Raw genomic sequence first — 12,063 nt, 5'->3', positions numbered from 1 at the left:
AGAATTTTGTGGTGTTTTTTTTTTCCTTCAGCTTCTTAGAGACAGATTTGCCCTAAGGGTCCTGCCTAGTTAGATGTTACAACCGGACGCACGATGGCCAAGTCATAAGACGTCTTACTTGTCAAGCTAAGATCCTGACTTTGATCCCTGCCCATGAATTTTTTAAGGTGGCGGAAAGAGAAAGAAAAATAAAACACACCTAAAATGCCTCTAGCGTACTTGTCAGATTTCTTAGGAGAATTAAGAATTACTTGAGCTCCGACATTAGCTCACAGTTCATGCAGCCCAACCGTTTGCCAGTTGGGGATGTAGCTCAGTGGTAGAGCGCATGCTTTGCATGTATGAGGTCCAGGGTTCGATCCCCTGCATCTCCATGCTGTTTGGTCAGCCGTGCATCTGCTTTATGGTTAATTGTAACGCGCAACGCAGACATCGTCCGCTCGTATCCCTCAACGTTCTGAAGCATACATGTGCTGCTTCCTGTTAACAAGTCCAACCTAGCATGTGCTTGTTTACAGGGCACCTCCTTAGCATAGTCCTTTCTCCTATTCATCATCGTGGCAAGCACTGGAGATGTAGCTCCGCGATACAGCACATTCACTGCATGTTTGAGGTCTTGGGTTCAGTGTCCAGCGTAAAAAGAATGTCAGTTTCGTGTTTTAAAAAGCTATTTGAAATATGCAGCTTCGAGCCGGCTCATCAACGTTTACGCTAGGCATGGTGGCCAAGTGGCAAGGCGTCGGTCTCGTAAACCGAAGATCATGGGTTCAACCCCCGTCCGTGCCTTTCCTTTGACATGGATGGGGACCATAAGCCAACGCTGTTCTGAAAAACTCTGCGTTCCGATACAGACGTAGCAGTTTGGCAAAAGCGCGAGTGAAATCTCCGTGACCTTTGCTTCGTTCTTCCGTCTGCTAGGCAGGAAGGTGCCGTTTGGTTGTCCCAAATTTTCCGCACAAAGAATGAGCACAGGCCAGGGCGCGGTGGCCAAGTGGCAAGGCGTCGGTCTTGTAAACCGAAGATCACGGGTTCAATTCCCGTTCGTGCCTTTTTTAAAGAACGCATGCCGAGAAACGGAAACAAAAGCCTACGTAGCAATAACAGTTGTTGTAAGAAGAAGACTTTGCCTCAGCCGTAACTCCAGCCAGTGCAGTTCACGCACATGTCTCTTGAGGTGTAAAAAATAAAAAAAAAGATAGAAATAAAACCAAACCCCTCAGCTCTAGACGGAGTGCTTTGCACGCATGCCGTGCAACCTTCACTCCCCTGCGTCTCGGCGTACTTTCCCTGGTTTTATCCTCTCTCACGCCCCGTACAGGGGATGTAGCTCAGTGGTAGAGCGCATGCTTCGCATGTATGAGGTCCTGGGTTCAATCCCCAGCATCTCCAAGCAGGCAGCTTTATGTATGGAGAACCCGGCAGTGCAAAGGTTGCCCGCTGTTATGGCAACCTCGAACAAAGCGTTCTCTGCCCCTACAGCATTATTTTCTTAGAGCGCCAGAACTCTCATTCCTCTTAGCATGCTTCATCATTTACCTGTGTAAGAATTTTGTGGTGTTTTTTTTTTTCCTTCAGCTTCTTAGAGACAGATTTGCCCTAAGGGTCCTGCCTAGTTAGATGTTACAACCGGACGCACGATGGCCAAGTCATAAGACGTCTTACTTGTCAAGCTAAGATCCTGACTTTGATCCCTGCCCATGAATTTTTTAAGGTGGCGGAAAGAGAAAGAAAAATAAAACACACCTAAAATGCCTCTAGCCTACTTGTCAGATTTCTTAGGAGAATTAAGAATTACTTGAGCTCCGACATTAGCTCACAGTTCATGCAGCCCAACCGTTTGCCAGTTGGGGATGTAGCTCAGTGGTAGAGCGCATGCTTTGCATGTATGAGGTCCAGGGTTCGATCCCCTGCATCTCCATGCTGTTTGGTCAGCCGTGCATCTGCTTTATGGTTAATTGTAACGCGCAACGCAGACATCGTCCGCTCGTATCCCTCAACGTTCTGAAGCATACATGTGCTGCTTCCTGTTAACAAGTCCAACCTAGCATGTGCTTGTTTACAGGGCACCTCCTTAGCATAGTCCTTTCTCCTATTCATCATCGTGGCAAGCACTGGATATGTAGCTCCGCGATACAGCACATTCACTGCATGTGTGAGGTCTTGGGTTCAGTGTCCAGCGTAAAAAGAATGTCAGTTTCGTGTTTTAAAAAGCTATTTGAATTATGCAGCTTCGAGCCGGCTCATCACCGTTTACGCTAGGCATGGTGGCCAAGTGGCAAGGCGTCGGTCTCGTAAACCGAAGATCATGGGTTCAACCCCCGTCCGTGCCTTTCCTTTGACATGGATGGGGACCATAAGCCAACGCTGTTCTGAAAAACTCTGCGTTCCGATACAGACGTAGCAGTTTGGCAAAAGCGCGAGTGAAATCTCCTTGACCTTTGCTGCGATTTGCAGCTTCGTTCTTCCGTCTGCTAGGCAGGAAGGTGCCGTTTGGTTGTCCCAAATTTTCCGCACAAAGAATGAGCACAGGCCAGGGCGCGGTGGCCAAGTGGCAAGGCGTCGGTCTTGTAAACCGAAGATCACGGGTTCAATTCCCGTTCGTGCCTTTTTTAAAGAACGCATGCCGAGAAACGGAAACAAAAGCCTACGTAGCAATAACAGTTGTTGTAAGAAGAAGACTTTGCCTCAGCCGTAACTCCAGCCAGTGCAGTTCACGCACATGTCTCTTGAGGTGTAAAAAATAAAAAAAAAGATAGAAATAAAACCAAACCCCTCAGCTCTAGACGGAGTGCTTTGCACGCATGCCGTGCAACCTTCACTCCCCTGCGTCTCGGCGTACTTTCCCTGGTTTTATCCTCTCTCACGCCCCGTACAGGGGATGTAGCTCAGTGGTAGAGCGCATGCTTCGCATGTATGAGGTCCTGGGTTCAATCCCCAGCATCTCCAAGCAGGCAGCTTTATGTATGGAGAACCCGGCAGTGCAAAGGTTGCCCGCTGTTATGGCAACCTCGAACAAAGCGTTCTCTGCCCCTACAGCATTATTTTCTTAGAGCGCCAGAACTCTCATTCCTCTTAGCATGCTTCATCATTTACCTGTGTAAGAATTTTGTGGTGTTTTTTTTTTTCCTTCAGCTTCTTAGAGACAGATTTGCCCTAAGGGTCCTGCCTAGTTAGATGTTACAACCGGACGCACGATGGCCAAGTCATAAGACGTCTTACTTGTCAAGCTAAGATCCTGACTTTGATCCCTGCCCATGAATTTTTTAAGGTGGCGGAAAGAGAAAGAAAAATAAAACACACCTAAAATGCCTCTAGCCTACTTGTCAGATTTCTTAGGAGAATTAAGAATTACTTGAGCTCCGACATTAGCTCACAGTTCATGCAGCCCAACCGTTTGCCAGTTGGGGATGTAGCTCAGTGGTAGAGCGCATGCTTTGCATGTATGAGGTCCAGGGTTCGATCCCCTGCATCTCCATGCTGTTTGGTCAGCCGTGCATCTGCTTTATGGTTAATTGTAACGCGCAACGCAGACATCGTCCGCTCGTATCCCTCAACGTTCTGAAGCATACATGTGCTGCTTCCTGTTAACAAGTCCAACCTAGCATGTGCTTGTTTACAGGGCACCTCCTTAGCATAGTCCTTTCTCCTATTCATCATCGTGGCAAGCACTGGAGATGTAGCTCCGCGATACAGCACATTCACTGCATGTGTGAGGTCTTGGGTTCAGTGTCCAGCGTAAAAAGAATGTCAGTTTCGTGTTTTAAACAGCTATTTGAAATATGCAGCTTCGAGCCGGCTCATCACCGTTTACGCTAGGCATGGTGGCCAAGTGGCAAGGCGTCGGTCTCGTAAACCGAAGATCATGGGTTCAACCCCTGTCCGTGCCTTTCCTTTGACATGGATGGGGACCATAAGCCAACGCTGTTCTGAAAAACTCTGCGTTCCGATACAGACGTAGCAGTTTGGCAAAAGCGCGAGTGAAATCTCCGTGACCTTTGCTGCGTTTTGCAGCTTCGTTCTTCCGTCTGCTAGGCAGGAAGGTGCCGTTTGGTTGTCCCAAATTTTCCGCACAAAGAATGAGCACAGGCCAGGGCGCGGTGGCCAAGTGGCAAGGCGTCGGTCTTGTAAACCGAAGATCACGGGTTCAATTCCCGTCTGTGCCTTTTTTAAAGAACGCATGCCGAGAAACGGAAACAAAAGCCTACGTAGCAATAACAGTTGTTGTAAGAAGAAGACTTTGCCTCAGCCGTAACTCCAGCCAGTGCAGTTCACGCACATGTCTCTTGAGGTGTAAAAAATAAAAAAAAAGATAGAAATAAAACCAAACCCCTCAGCTCTAGACGGAGTGCTTTGCACGCATGCCGTGCAACCTTCACGTCTCGGCGTACTTTCCCTGGTTTTATCCTCTCTCACGCCCCATACAGGGGATGTAGCTCAGTGGTAGAGCGCATGCTTCGCATGTATGAGGTCCTGGGTTCAATCCCCAGCATCTCCAAGCAGGCAGCTTTATGTATGGAGAACCCGGCAGTGCAAAGGTTGCCCGCTGTTATGGCAACCTCGAACAAAGCGTTCTCTGCCCCTACAGCATTATTTTCTTAGAGCGCCAGAACTCTCATTCCTCTTAGCAGGCTTCATCATTTACCTGTGTAAGAATTTTGTGGTGTTTTTTTTTTTCCTTCAGCTTCTTAGAGACAGATTTGCCCTAAGGGTCCTGCCTAGTTAGATGTTACAACCGGACACACGATGGCCAAGTCATAAGACGTCTTACTTGTCAAGCTAAGATCCTGACTTTGATCCCTGCCCATGAATTTTTTAAGGTGGCGGAAAGAGAAAGAAAAATAAAACACACCTAAAATGCCTCTAGCGTACTTGTCAGATTTCTTAGGAGAATTAAGAATTACTTGAGCTCCGACATTAGCTCACAGTTCATGCAGCCCAACCGTTTGCCAGTTGGGGATGTAGCTCAGTGGTAGAGCGCATGCTTTGCATGTATGAGGTCCAGGGTTCGATCCCCTGCATCTCCATGCTGTTTGGTCAGCCGTGCATCTGCTTTATGGTTAATTGTAACGCGCAACGCAGACATCGTCCGCTCGTATCCCTCAACGTTCTGAAGCATACATGTGCTGCTTCCTGTTAACAAGTCCAACCTAGCATGTGCTTGTTTACAGGGCACCTCCTTAGCATAGTCCTTTCTCCTATTCATCATCGTGGCAAGCACTGGAGATGTAGCTCCGCGATACAGCACATTCACTGCATGTTTGAGGTCTTGGGTTCAGTGTCCAGCGTAAAAAGAATGTCAGTTTCGTGTTTTAAAAAGCTATTTGAAATATGCAGCTTCGAGCCGGCTCATCACCGTTTACGCTAGGCATGGTGGCCAAGTGGCAAGGCGTCGGTCTCGTAAACCGAAGATCATGGGTTCAACCCCCGTCCGTGCCTTTCCTTTGACATGGATGGGGACCATAAGCCAACGCTGTTCTGAAAAACTCTGCGTTCCGATACAGACGTAGCAGTTTGGCAAAAGCGCGAGTGAAATCTCCGTGACCTTTGCTGCGTTTTGCAGCTTCGTTCTTCCGTCTGCTAGGCAGGAAGATGCCGTTTGGTTGTCCCAAATTTTCCGCACAAAGAATGAGCACAGGCCAGGGCGCGGTGGCCAAGTGGCAAGGCGTCGGTCTTGTAAACCGAAGATCACGGGTTCAATTCCCGTTCGTGCCTTTTTTAAAGAACGCATGCCGAGAAACGGAAACAAAAGCCTACGTAGCAATAACAGTTGTTGTAAGAAGAAGACTTTGCCTCAGCCGTAACTCCAGCCAGTGCAGTTCACGCACATGTCTCTTGAGGTGTAAAAAAAAAAAAAAAAGATAGAAATAAAACCAAACCCCTCAGCTCTAGACGGAGTGCTTTGCACGCATGCCGTGCAACCTTCACTCCCCTGCGTCTCGGCGTACTTTCCCTGGTTTTATCCTCTCTCACGCCCCGTACAGGGGATGTAGCTCAGTGGTAGAGCGCATGCTTCGCATGTATGAGGTCCTGGGTTCAATCCCCAGCATCTCCAAGCAGGCAGCTTTATGTATGGAGAACCCGGCAGTGCAAAGGTTGCCCGCTGTTATGGCAACCTCGAACAAAGCGTTCTCTGCCCCTACAGCATTATTTTCTTAGAGCGCCAGAACTCTCATTCCTCTTAGCAGGCTTCATCATTTACCTGTGTAAGAATTTTGTGGTGTTTTTTTTTTCCTTCAGCTTCTTAGAGACAGATTTGCCCTAAGGGTCCTGCCTAGTTAGATGTTACAACCGGACGCACGATGGCCAAGTCATAAGACGTCTTACTTGTCAAGCTAAGATCCTGACTTTGATCCCTGCCCATGAATTTTTTAAGGTGGCGGAAAGAGAAAGAAAAATAAAACACACCTAAAATGCCTCTAGCGTACTTGTCAGATTTCTTAGGAGAATTAAGAATTACTTGAGCTCCGACATTAGCTCACAGTTCATGCAGCCCAACCGTTTGCCAGTTGGGGATGTAGCTCAGTGGTAGAGCGCATGCTTTGCATGTATGAGGTCCAGGGTTCGATCCCCTGCATCTCCATGCTGTTTGGTCAGCCGTGCATCTGCTTTATGGTTAATTGTAACGCGCAACGCAGACATCGTCCGCTCGTATCCCTCAACGTTCTGAAGCATACATGTGCTGCTTCCTGTTAACAAGTCCAACCTAGCATGTGCTTGTTTACAGGGCACCTCCTTAGCATAGTCCTTTCTCCTATTCATCATCGTGGCAAGCACTGGAGATGTAGCTCCGCGATACAGCACATTCACTGCATGTTTGAGGTCTTGGGTTCAGTGTCCAGCGTAAAAAGAATGTCAGTTTCGTGTTTTAAAAAGCTATTTGAAATATGCAGCTTCGAGCCGGCTCATCAACGTTTACGCTAGGCATGGTGGCCAAGTGGCAAGGCGTCGGTCTCGTAAACCGAAGATCATGGGTTCAACCCCCGTCCGTGCCTTTCCTTTGACATGGATGGGGACCATAAGCCAACGCTGTTCTGAAAAACTCTGCGTTCCGATACAGACGTAGCAGTTTGGCAAAAGCGCGAGTGAAATCTCCGTGACCTTTGCTGCGTTTTGCAGCTTCGTTCTTCCGTCTGCTAGGCAGGAAGGTGCCGTTTGGTTGTCCCAAATTTTCCGCACAAAGAATGAGCACAGGCCAGGGCGCGGTGGCCAAGTGGCAAGGCGTCGGTCTTGTAAACCGAAGATCACGGGTTCAATTCCCGTTCGTGCCTTTTTTAAAGAACGCATGCCGAGAAACGGAAACAAAAGCCTACGTAGCAATAACAGTTGTTGTAAGAAGAAGACTTTGCCTCAGCCGTAACTCCAGCCAGTGCAGTTCACGCACATGTCTCTTGAGGTGTAAAAAATAAAAAAAAAGATAGAAATAAAACCAAACCCCTCAGCTCTAGACGGAGTGCTTTGCACGCATGCCGTGCAACCTTCACTCCCCTGCGTCTCGGCGTACTTTCCCTGGTTTTATCCTCTCTCACGCCCCGTACAGGGGATGTAGCTCAGTGGTAGAGCGCATGCTTCGCATGTATGAGGTCCTGGGTTCAATCCCCAGCATCTCCAAGCAGGCAGCTTTATGTATGGAGAACCCGGCAGTGCAAAGGTTGCCCGCTGTTATGGCAACCTCGAACAAAGCGTTCTCTGCCCCTACAGCATTATTTTCTTAGAGCGCCAGAACTCTCATTCCTCTTAGCAGGCTTCATCATTTACCTGTGTAAGAATTTTGTGGTGTTTTTTTTTTCCTTCAGCTTCTTAGAGACAGATTTGCCCTAAGGGTCCTGCCTAGTTAGATGTTACAACCGGACGCACGATGGCCAAGTCATAAGACGTCTTACTTGTCAAGCTAAGATCCTGACTTTGATCCCTGCCCATGAATTTTTTAAGGTGGCGGAAAGAGAAAGAAAAATAAAACACACCTAAAATGCCTCTAGCGTACTTGTCAGATTTCTTAGGAGAATTAAGAATTACTTGAGCTCCGACATTAGCTCACAGTTCATGCAGCCCAACCGTTTGCCAGTTGGGGATGTAGCTCAGTGGTAGAGCGCATGCTTTGCATGTATGAGGTCCAGGGTTCGATCCCCTGCATCTCCATGCTGTTTGGTCAGCCGTGCATCTGCTTTATGGTTAATTGTAACGCGCAACGCAGACATCGTCCGCTCGTATCCCTCAACGTTCTGAAGCATACATGTGCTGCTTCCTGTTAACAAGTCCAACCTAGCATGTGCTTGTTTACAGGGCACCTCCTTAGCATAGTCCTTTCTCCTATTCATCATCGTGGCAAGCACTGGAGATGTAGCTCCGCGATACAGCACATTCACTGCATGTTTGAGGTCTTGGGTTCAGTGTCCAGCGTAAAAAGAATGTCAGTTTCGTGTTTTAAAAAGCTATTTGAAATATGCAGCTTCGAGCCGGCTCATCAACGTTTACGCTAGGCCTGGTGGCCAAGTGGCAAGGCGTCGGTCTCGTAAACCGAAGATCATGGGTTCAACCCCCGTCCGTGCCTTTCCTTTGACATGGATGGGGACCATAAGCCAACGCTGTTCTGAAAAACTCTGCGTTCCGATACAGACGTAGCAGTTTGGCAAAAGCGCGAGTGAAATCTCCGTGACCTTTGCTGCGTTTTGCAGCTTCGTTCTTCCGTCTGCTAGGCAGGAAGGTGCCGTTTGGTTGTCCCAAATTTTCCGCACAAAGAATGAGCACAGGCCAGGGCGCGGTGGCCAAGTGGCAAGGCGTCGGTCTTGTAAACCGAAGATCACGGGTTCAATTCCCGTTCGTGCCTTTTTTAAAGAACGCATGCCGAGAAACGGAAACAAAAGCCTACGTAGCAATAACAGTTGTTGTAAGAAGAAGACTTTGCCTCAGCCGTAACTCCAGCCAGTGCAGTTCACGCACATGTCTCTTGAGGTGTAAAAAATAAAAAAAAAGATAGAAATAAAACCAAACCCCTCAGCTCTAGACGGAGTGCTTTGCACGCATGCCGTGCAACCTTCACTCCCCTGCGTCTCGGCGTACTTTCCCTGGTTTTATCCTCTCTCACGCCCCGTACAGGGGATGTAGCTCAGTGGTAGAGCGCATGCTTCGCATGTATGAGGTCCTGGGTTCAATCCCCAGCATCTCCAAGCAGGCAGCTTTATGTATGGAGAACCCGGCAGTGCAAAGGTTGCCCGCTGTTATGGCAACCTCGAACAAAGCGTTCTCTGCCCCTACAGCATTATTTTCTTAGAGCGCCAGAACTCTCATTCCTCTTAGCATGCTTCATCATTTACCTGTGTAAGAATTTTGTGGTGTTTTTTTTTTTCCTTCAGCTTCTTAGAGACAGATTTGCCCTAAGGGTCCTGCCTAGTTAGATGTTACAACCGGACGCACGATGGCCAAGTCATAAGACGTCTTACTTGTCAAGCTAAGATCCTGACTTTGATCCCTGCCCATGAATTTTTTAAGGTGGCGGAAAGAGAAAGAAAAATAAAACACACCTAAAATGCCTCTAGCCTACTTGTCAGATTTCTTAGGAGAATTAAGAATTACTTGAGCTCCGACATTAGCTCACAGTTCATGCAGCCCAACCGTTTGCCAGTTGGGGATGTAGCTCAGTGGTAGAGCGCATGCTTTGCATGTATGAGGTCCAGGGTTCGATCCCCTGCATCTCCATGCTGTTTGGTCAGCCGTGCATCTGCTTTATGGTTAATTGTAACGCGCAACGCAGACATCGTCCGCTCGTATCCCTCAACGTTCTGAAGCATACATGTGCTGCTTCCTGTTAACAAGTCCAACCTAGCATGTGCTTGTTTACAGGGCACCTCCTTAGCATAGTCCTTTCTCCTATTCATCATCGTGGCAAGCACTGGATATGTAGCTCCGCGATACAGCACATTCACTGCATGTGTGAGGTCTTGGGTTCAGTGTCCAGCGTAAAAAGAATGTCAGTTTCGTGTTTTAAAAAGCTATTTGAATTATGCAGCTTCGAGCCGGCTCATCACCGTTTACGCTAGGCATGGTGGCCAAGTGGCAAGGCGTCGGTCTCGTAAACCGAAGATCATGGGTTCAACCCCCGTCCGTGCCTTTCCTTTGACATGGATGGGGACCATAAGCCAACGCTGTTCTGAAAAACTCTGCGTTCCGATACAGACGTAGCAGTTTGGCAAAAGCGCGAGTGAAATCTCCTTGACCTTTGCTGCGATTTGCAGCTTCGTTCTTCCGTCTGCTAGGCAGGAAGGTGCCGTTTGGTTGTCCCAAATTTTCCGCACAAAGAATGAGCACAGGCCAGGGCGCGGTGGCCAAGTGGCAAGGCGTCGGTCTTGTAAACCGAAGATCACGGGTTCAATTCCCGTTCGTGCCTTTTTTAAAGAACGCATGCCGAGAAACGGAAACAAAAGCCTACGTAGCAATAACAGTTGTTGTAAGAAGAAGACTTTGCCTCAGCCGTAACTCCAGCCAGTGCAGTTCACGCACATGTCTCTTGAGGTGTAAAAAATAAAAAAAAAGATAGAAATAAAACCAAACCCCTCAGCTCTAGACGGAGTGCTTTGCACGCATGCCGTGCAACCTTCACTCCCCTGCGTCTCGGCGTACTTTCCCTGGTTTTATCCTCTCTCACGCCCCGTACAGGGGATGTAGCTCAGTGGTAGAGCGCATGCTTCGCATGTATGAGGTCCTGGGTTCAATCCCCAGCATCTCCAAGCAGGCAGCTTTATGTATGGAGAACCCGGCAGTGCAAAGGTTGCCCGCTGTTATGGCAACCTCGAACAAAGCGTTCTCTGCCCCTACAGCATTATTTTCTTAGAGCGCCAGAACTCTCATTCCTCTTAGCATGCTTCATCATTTACCTGTGTAAGAATTTTGTGGTGTTTTTTTTTTTCCTTCAGCTTCTTAGAGACAGATTTGCCCTAAGGGTCCTGCCTAGTTAGATGTTACAACCGGACGCACGATGGCCAAGTCATAAGACGTCTTACTTGTCAAGCTAAGATCCTGACTTTGATCCCTGCCCATGAATTTTTTAAGGTGGCGGAAAGAGAAAGAAAAATAAAACACACCTAAAATGCCTCTAGCCTACTTGTCAGATTTCTTAGGAGAATTAAGAATTACTTGAGCTCCGACATTAGCTCACAGTTCATGCAGCCCAACCGTTTGCCAGTTGGGGATGTAGCTCAGTGGTAGAGCGCATGCTTTGCATGTATGAGGTCCAGGGTTCGATCCCCTGCATCTCCATGCTGTTTGGTCAGCCGTGCATCTGCTTTATGGTTAATTGTAACGCGCAACGCAGACATCGTCCGCTCGTATCCCTCAACGTTCTGAAGCATACATGTGCTGCTTCCTGTTAACAAGTCCAACCTAGCATGTGCTTGTTTACAGGGCACCTCCTTAGCATAGTCCTTTCTCCTATTCATCATCGTGGCAAGCACTGGAGATGTAGCTCCGCGATACAGCACATTCACTGCATGTGTGAGGTCTTGGGTTCAGTGTCCAGCGTAAAAAGAATGTCAGTTTCGTGTTTTAAAAAGCTATTTGAATTATGCAGCTTCGAGCCGGCTCATCACCGTTTACGCTAGGCATGGTGGCCAAGTGGCAAGGCGTCGGTCTCGTAAACCGAAGATCATGGGTTCAACCCCCGTCCGTGCCTTTCCTTTGACATGGATGGGGACCATAAGCCAACGCTGTTCTGAAAAACTCTGCGTTCCGATACAGACGTAGCAGTTTGGCAAAAGCGCGAGTGAAATCTCCTTGACCTTTGCTGCGATTTGCAGCTTCGTTCTTCCGTCTGCTAGGCAGGAAGGTGCCGTTTGGTTGTCCCAAATTTTCCGCACAAAGAATGAGCACAGGCCAGGGCGCGGTGGCCAAGTGGCAAGGTGTCGGTCTTGTAAACCGAAGATCACGGGTTCAATTCCCGTTCGTGCCTTTTTTAAAGAACGCATGCCGAGAAACGGAAACAAAAGCCTACGTAGCAATAACAGTTGTTGTAAGAAGAAGACTTTGCCTCAGCCGTAACTCCAGCCAGTGCAGTTCACGCACATGTCTCTTGAG

At 48.3% G+C, this 12,063-nt stretch overlaps 1 protein-coding gene and 31 non-coding genes across 32 annotated transcripts in view; 31 read left to right on the top strand and 1 right to left on the bottom strand.

The window, feature by feature from the left end:
* LOC136666265 (ninjurin-1-like) overlaps nt 1-12,063 on the bottom strand; it is a 226,383-nt gene that overhangs the window by 15,967 nt on the left and 198,353 nt on the right. The gene's annotated exons all lie outside the window — the stretch shown is intronic.
* On the top strand, nt 303-374 carry trnaa-ugc (transfer RNA alanine (anticodon UGC)). Its single transcript has one exon. It is a non-coding gene; the product is annotated as a tRNA-Ala (tRNA).
* Nucleotides 715-786, top strand: trnat-cgu (transfer RNA threonine (anticodon CGU)). Its single transcript has one exon. It is a non-coding gene; the product is annotated as a tRNA-Thr (tRNA).
* Nucleotides 978-1,049, top strand: trnat-ugu (transfer RNA threonine (anticodon UGU)). Its single transcript has one exon. It is a non-coding gene; the product is annotated as a tRNA-Thr (tRNA).
* On the top strand, nt 1,318-1,389 carry trnaa-cgc (transfer RNA alanine (anticodon CGC)). Its single transcript has one exon. It is a non-coding gene; the product is annotated as a tRNA-Ala (tRNA).
* trnaa-ugc (transfer RNA alanine (anticodon UGC)) lies at nt 1,847-1,918 on the top strand. Its single transcript has one exon. It is a non-coding gene; the product is annotated as a tRNA-Ala (tRNA).
* Nucleotides 2,259-2,330, top strand: trnat-cgu (transfer RNA threonine (anticodon CGU)). Its single transcript has one exon. It is a non-coding gene; the product is annotated as a tRNA-Thr (tRNA).
* trnat-ugu (transfer RNA threonine (anticodon UGU)) lies at nt 2,535-2,606 on the top strand. Its single transcript has one exon. It is a non-coding gene; the product is annotated as a tRNA-Thr (tRNA).
* Nucleotides 2,875-2,946, top strand: trnaa-cgc (transfer RNA alanine (anticodon CGC)). The gene has a single exon. It is a non-coding gene; the product is annotated as a tRNA-Ala (tRNA).
* trnaa-ugc (transfer RNA alanine (anticodon UGC)) lies at nt 3,404-3,475 on the top strand. Its single transcript has one exon. It is a non-coding gene; the product is annotated as a tRNA-Ala (tRNA).
* Nucleotides 3,816-3,887, top strand: trnat-cgu (transfer RNA threonine (anticodon CGU)). Its single transcript has one exon. It is a non-coding gene; the product is annotated as a tRNA-Thr (tRNA).
* trnat-ugu (transfer RNA threonine (anticodon UGU)) lies at nt 4,092-4,163 on the top strand. The gene has a single exon. It is a non-coding gene; the product is annotated as a tRNA-Thr (tRNA).
* trnaa-cgc (transfer RNA alanine (anticodon CGC)) lies at nt 4,424-4,495 on the top strand. The gene has a single exon. It is a non-coding gene; the product is annotated as a tRNA-Ala (tRNA).
* Nucleotides 4,953-5,024, top strand: trnaa-ugc (transfer RNA alanine (anticodon UGC)). The gene has a single exon. It is a non-coding gene; the product is annotated as a tRNA-Ala (tRNA).
* On the top strand, nt 5,365-5,436 carry trnat-cgu (transfer RNA threonine (anticodon CGU)). The gene has a single exon. It is a non-coding gene; the product is annotated as a tRNA-Thr (tRNA).
* Nucleotides 5,641-5,712, top strand: trnat-ugu (transfer RNA threonine (anticodon UGU)). The gene has a single exon. It is a non-coding gene; the product is annotated as a tRNA-Thr (tRNA).
* On the top strand, nt 5,981-6,052 carry trnaa-cgc (transfer RNA alanine (anticodon CGC)). Its single transcript has one exon. It is a non-coding gene; the product is annotated as a tRNA-Ala (tRNA).
* On the top strand, nt 6,509-6,580 carry trnaa-ugc (transfer RNA alanine (anticodon UGC)). The gene has a single exon. It is a non-coding gene; the product is annotated as a tRNA-Ala (tRNA).
* trnat-cgu (transfer RNA threonine (anticodon CGU)) lies at nt 6,921-6,992 on the top strand. The gene has a single exon. It is a non-coding gene; the product is annotated as a tRNA-Thr (tRNA).
* trnat-ugu (transfer RNA threonine (anticodon UGU)) lies at nt 7,197-7,268 on the top strand. The gene has a single exon. It is a non-coding gene; the product is annotated as a tRNA-Thr (tRNA).
* Nucleotides 7,537-7,608, top strand: trnaa-cgc (transfer RNA alanine (anticodon CGC)). Its single transcript has one exon. It is a non-coding gene; the product is annotated as a tRNA-Ala (tRNA).
* trnaa-ugc (transfer RNA alanine (anticodon UGC)) lies at nt 8,065-8,136 on the top strand. The gene has a single exon. It is a non-coding gene; the product is annotated as a tRNA-Ala (tRNA).
* trnat-cgu (transfer RNA threonine (anticodon CGU)) lies at nt 8,477-8,548 on the top strand. The gene has a single exon. It is a non-coding gene; the product is annotated as a tRNA-Thr (tRNA).
* Nucleotides 8,753-8,824, top strand: trnat-ugu (transfer RNA threonine (anticodon UGU)). Its single transcript has one exon. It is a non-coding gene; the product is annotated as a tRNA-Thr (tRNA).
* trnaa-cgc (transfer RNA alanine (anticodon CGC)) lies at nt 9,093-9,164 on the top strand. The gene has a single exon. It is a non-coding gene; the product is annotated as a tRNA-Ala (tRNA).
* trnaa-ugc (transfer RNA alanine (anticodon UGC)) lies at nt 9,622-9,693 on the top strand. Its single transcript has one exon. It is a non-coding gene; the product is annotated as a tRNA-Ala (tRNA).
* On the top strand, nt 10,034-10,105 carry trnat-cgu (transfer RNA threonine (anticodon CGU)). Its single transcript has one exon. It is a non-coding gene; the product is annotated as a tRNA-Thr (tRNA).
* Nucleotides 10,310-10,381, top strand: trnat-ugu (transfer RNA threonine (anticodon UGU)). Its single transcript has one exon. It is a non-coding gene; the product is annotated as a tRNA-Thr (tRNA).
* Nucleotides 10,650-10,721, top strand: trnaa-cgc (transfer RNA alanine (anticodon CGC)). Its single transcript has one exon. It is a non-coding gene; the product is annotated as a tRNA-Ala (tRNA).
* Nucleotides 11,179-11,250, top strand: trnaa-ugc (transfer RNA alanine (anticodon UGC)). The gene has a single exon. It is a non-coding gene; the product is annotated as a tRNA-Ala (tRNA).
* Nucleotides 11,591-11,662, top strand: trnat-cgu (transfer RNA threonine (anticodon CGU)). Its single transcript has one exon. It is a non-coding gene; the product is annotated as a tRNA-Thr (tRNA).
* On the top strand, nt 11,867-11,938 carry trnat-ugu (transfer RNA threonine (anticodon UGU)). Its single transcript has one exon. It is a non-coding gene; the product is annotated as a tRNA-Thr (tRNA).

Source organism: Hoplias malabaricus, chromosome 14 (assembly GCF_029633855.1).
Source record: "Hoplias malabaricus isolate fHopMal1 chromosome 14, fHopMal1.hap1, whole genome shotgun sequence".
NCBI lineage: Eukaryota > Metazoa > Chordata > Actinopteri > Characiformes > Erythrinidae > Hoplias > Hoplias malabaricus.
This window is presented reverse-complemented; position numbering and strand designations above follow the sequence as displayed.